Consider the following 5,688-nt stretch of genomic DNA (forward strand, 5'->3'; position numbering starts at 1 on the left):
CGCAGCTCGGGCAGAGACGACACGGGCTCGAGGAGATTTACTGAAGAGTGAACTCTGCTTCTCTGATCACACGTATTGGCATCTTTCTACATATTCCATCAATAAAACTTTTTAAAACACATGTTTACAACGTAAAGAAGAGCCTTAAGTGTCGGCTAGATTTGCCAATAGCAAGATTTGGATTTGCCAATAAAACACGATAGACTGTGGAGCATTTCAGTCAAACGCCAAACTGCACACACTGTACATTAGGTCATGTTCTGTGAAGGATGAAGCAGCGGCTCGGCCCGGGTGAGTGAGTGAGGAGAGGTCAGAACCAGTGAAATGAGGTTTAAACAACTGTAGATGTCTGGCCTATTGAAGGAAACATCTCACCAAGACACAGAGCCGCTGATCTCAGACTTCTCCCGTCCTCATTTCTCTCCTCAGAGTTTTATTTTTAGCAAAAGCATTTTACACAAACAATTCAAACGTCACTCTGTCTGTAAAACTTTGATATATCTATTTTTATAATGAAATATCATCCCAATGTAAAAGACAGACCTGCCACAGGCCTCTGGTGTTATGTAAATTAAGAGCATCTTAATTGTCGACCAATGAAAATATTGGTCGATCGCGACGTCATCGACCAATTCGTCGACTAAACAACCAAAGTTGGCAGCTCTACTGCACTGTGTCTGGGATTCTATCATTTTGTGTTTTTAAATTGTTTTTATCTTTGTTCCTCCTATATGTTGTTGTTCAGTGCCACATAAATAAACTTTGATTGTTTGATTTATTGACCTTGTTCTTTTACTTCTCTGAAACCAGGAGAGCATAGTCAAGTGTCCATTGTATTTTAACCGAGCCGCTGTGGTTGTCTTTCACACACCTCCGGAATACACTTGTTTGTGTGGACGAGCACCACGGTGAGTTGTTTACAGCTAAAGCGGGTAATAAGTAATGTTGTCTCTGCTCACGGTGGGACGAGGTAGGAAACGTGCATTGTGAAGGGAGCTCTGAAAAGCAGCTAAAGGATTAAAAAAGGTGTACAAAGGAGCGTACCGGTGCACTAAAAGCACGGAGAGGTTGCGGTTCACTCCAGAGCTATTTTTGGAATACCAGCCCTCTTAAAACACTGTTTCAGAGGGAAAATGGGACCGATTTGAACTGATAATGTGAATTTTCAAATGTTCAAATAAGTCCTCTCCACCAGACCACACTGTTTCATTTGTAAATAACTTCCCTCCCACCCAAAGTTACCTTTAACCCAACATTGGATTGATCTAACTTCCCCCAGCATTAGGTTAAATGTTGGGTCACTTTTAGCCCAGCATTTTTACTATATAGTTATTCTCCGGTAAATCTCCGGCCTGCGCGATGGCTGGCGCTGGCTCAAACCTATAGCTCATGCTCTGGAGGTGGGTCAGGTTGCCCACCGGTTGAAGGATGGGTCAAAAGCAGAGGACAAATTTCCCTTTTGGCACAATAAATCCTACAAATAGCATATATAAGTGTACTGTAAATCATAACAGATAACATCGTATTCAGAGCACAGCTGCATTATCCCAGGTACAGCCTCTCACACCCCCCCCTTAAGCCTCTGTGGTGGAGGTATGAGTGCTCACTGTTTAGCCCTAATGGTGTCCTGCGCTGTGTTCTGGCCGCGGCCGCCGCTGAATACTAAAGCAGGGATTACCGCTCTGTGCCAAGTGAATCTGTTACCTCCAACACTGGCCATCCTGAGTCTAGACACTCTATTACTGCCCTGACAACGCGAGGGCAGAGCCACCACCGGTGTATGTATTCAGCGTGTGGGTTTACTTACAGCAAACTGGGGGAATCTCAATCCGGTCACGCCTCCACATATGCTTAACATGATCTGTTGCCGTTCCCTCAAGGACTGAACAACCAAAAGACCAAAAAAAACACACTTTGAGTTGAGTTTGTTTGTTTTTAATCCTGCATACATCTATTTGTTCGTCATTTTACAACACTAGGCAAATAAACTCGGAGGTTTTGCACTAAAATCAATGAGAGGGCGCTATATTCCAAGATATCGCACTTCCAATAAATAGCAAATAGAAATCAACATCAACATGAGGGAGTATAATTGACTTACACTTTAAAGGTTTAGAATACCTAATAACGTCACTAGCGCTGACATTATCGGAAATGTAAGGCCTCTTGCAATGTTGCGCACAGCATAAGGAATACTCATTCAGCTCTTCTGGTTAAGTTCATATTTACACAGCTTCAATTTGCATACATTTTTATCAACTCAAAATTTGTTCCAACACATCACCCATGTTGCCGAGCGGTTTCCTGCCATTGAAGCCAACATGTCTCACTGACTTCCAATTAAATAAAGCATCCGCGATAAAATTCTGCCAACAACAACAAGCAGTTTTATGGACGTGCTGGAAATGTGAATTGCTTATTTGAAAAAAAAAAAAAGTTTCTATTCCACAATCATTATACCACTCTGAGTGACGATGGTTACTCTCTCCTGAGTTACTCTTTAGGTCAGACCCCCGAGTTACAGCAACATGACACTAAATACAGTGTGTTGTTTGTTTTCAGTAAAAAAGGCTGAGGCCTCATTACACTTCAGTCTGTCCCAGACCGACAGATGAAGAAGGAAGTCATGGAGATTCTGCTTAAGACAGAACTTCAGACTTCTGCTGGATATAGATACGGACGGTACAGACGGAACCGCCCATATATGGTCATTTTTGAAAACAGTAAAGGAGAAAACAATTTTGACAAAAATGTAAATTTTCTCTAATTATTCAAAAACTACTGTAACAAACGCTGAATTATGAATATAGTTTTCTACTAAATAATGATACAAAGACATGGAGAGGAGCAAAGTGGTTCAACAGCCCATAAATACATGAATAACGGAAAATGCTAACTTGATGCTACATGTTAGCATCGGGCTAATGCTAGCGCTTGCTACAACTGCCGTTTTTTCACTTCTACTGAACAATCTGTTGTGACAAAATATCCATATGGGCCCGATCTACACTTGACTTTATTTGAATGTGATAAATAAGTTGATATTCCACCAGAAAATGTCTAAAAAGAGTGGAAAATTGTGTTTCTCTAAAGATTCTATTTTCCCCCTCGGCGAAGCCACGCCCCCTTCTATGACAAGAGATGCCGTCTGTATCTATCTCGTCATAGAAGGGGGCGTGGCCTCACCAAGGGGGAAAATAGCATCTTTTGAGAATCGCTATTTTTCACTCTTTGGTTGAATATGAACTTATTTATCACACACAAATAAAGTCCAGTGTAAATCGGGTCCATATGGATATTTTCTCATAGCAGAAAGAAAGTGAAAAAAACGGCTGTCATAGCAAGCGCTAGCTACCGTTAGCATTAGCACGCTGCTAACATGTAGCATCATGGTAGCATTCTCCGTTTTTTTTATGTATTTATGGGCTGTTGAACCATTTTCCTCCTCTCCATGTCTTTGTATCTTTATTTAGTAGAAAACTATATTCAGCGTTTGTTGAAGTAGTTTTTGAACAATTAGAGAATGTTTAGATTTTTGTTTTCCCCCTTAACTGTTTTCAAACATGACCATATATGGGCGATTCCAGAGATGCCATCTGTATCTATGAGAAGTAAACATTACAAAATCAAGTTAGTAACAAATCTAAAATTAAAACTAAAATGACTCTTTGGCCGTTTTCACACGTTAGTGCACTTGTGGGTCGCCCCAACACCGCCGTAGTTCCAACTGCATTTACTCCAAAGTTAGTTCAGTTTATGTTCAGACACTCCACACCAAACAGCACAAACATCCGCCATGTAACAACGATCAGCTGTTCAACAAACGTATTCCCATGGCAACGAGCATCAACCTGTCAATGTGCACACTTCCCCGATGTTATGGGGAAGTGTGCACAGTCACTCCCTGCCCTCGTGGTTAAACACAGTGAGGGCGATGTATGCAAAGCGAGGAGAAATGTACTTTAAGCTTTAACTTTGTTCATAAAGAGGAAGGTTTCACTGCATCAGGAAGGGAAACACGGGAAAGAAAGACGTACCTTGATGATTTAAAGTTGATCCATTTTGCCTCGTCAGAGCGGTAGCTAATCCAAACATCCTCATGCAATGCGTATTCATTCTGTCTTCCCGGAAAAAAGAGGCATGAAAGCGAGAGAAGTTTGGCCCGAGGTCCGCCGCATTCACACTACACCTGCGCTGCCGCAGAGAGCGAGATGTGCCGCTCCGAGACCACCTGTTTCAGCCGCAGTCGGGACCACTGTGTAGACTGTTGTAAAGTGCTGCGGTTGGATTCAACTGACCCTAAAGTGCCGGTCTCGTGCCGCTCTCAGTCTGAAAGTCCCTTTTTGGGTCGCCCTAACTAGAGCCTGTGTGAAAACACCCTTAGAGAGTGAGAAAAAGTTCAGAAAAAGATCAGCGCTGCGTTTTTATTTTAATTACAGCTAGCACATAATGTCTCTGGCAGACTGTTTAAAGCAGTACTAAGTAACGTGTTTACCTTAATAAATCCTTTCCGTAGTCCCTGTGGGGGTAATACAAGTGTTAATGGGATGATTGGAAGGTCTTTCATCTCCCCCTGGTGTCTCTGGCCAGAAAACCATGTTTGCAACTTGACTGCCACCGGTCCGGAGTCACCGATACACACTAATAGAATCACGAAGAAGAAGCTAGCATGCTAACGGGAAAAGCTAACTGCGGTCACTTTATACAGTATTTACAGCCAAGTCTGAGTGAAAAAAAATATTTCCATTGTATAATTGGATGTACAATATCCCTCTCTCCCTTCGCCTTTTCTGTCAGCATAGTATTTACTCTCCAAGACAATTAATACGTTAAAAAAATCGTAACTTGCTACGACAACTGCATTGCGCTTATGGCCTCTAGGGGCAAGCGTTACTTAGTACTGCTTTAAACTAGCATGCATGTTAGTTATATCCGTGATTTAATTTACAGTGCAATCCCTGCAAAGTTTGTAGGTTTACCAGGCCAACAGAAGATCAGCGTGTGTTTCTGACAGGAGGAGGCGAGGACATCACGAAGGTGGCTCTCCATCGTGACGTCATCGGGAACAACCCTTTTGCTCACCTTCACAGTTCCTATTTTAGCTGTTTTATTCCTTTATTCCTTGGCATCTGTACCGTTGGTTGTGTTTGGGTGTCGGGTTGCTAGTACTGGGTAGAGTCGATCCGTGCTAGGTGAAACAGTGGCTTAACAGGTCATAATGGTTCAAATGTCTTCACTGCGTCGTTTCGCCCTGCCTGAAGAATAAAAAATGCCATTCAGATGGATATGTTTCACTACGTCTCCTAAGGTGCGCCAGGCGTCTATCATTTGCCGACAGTTTCCGCTCCGGTGTCACAGATGAGGTTACTCTTTACACCGGAGAGAAGACTTGACAAACAGCACTCCCATTTCAGCAGTCGAGCGAGGTGAATATTTGGAATAAGACATCTCCTGGCGCAGAAGAGGAGACGGGTTTTGTGTATTATTGGTGCGAGGATTATTTCCGTTGGCCCTAAGCTGCGGGAGGAGAGTCTCTCTTCGCGGGGATCACACCTGAGATGACGGCGCAGACAGAGGAGATGTTCCGCTCTTTAAGCTCCGCGCTCTGAAGGATTACCTCATGGGAACGCATTAGTCATTCAGTTGTTTCTGTGTTTGGCACCACGCTGACGCTCTCATCGGAGAGAG

This window comes from Gobius niger (assembly GCF_951799975.1).
Source record: "Gobius niger genome assembly, chromosome: 5".
Classification (NCBI taxonomy): domain Eukaryota; kingdom Metazoa; phylum Chordata; class Actinopteri; order Gobiiformes; family Gobiidae; genus Gobius; species Gobius niger.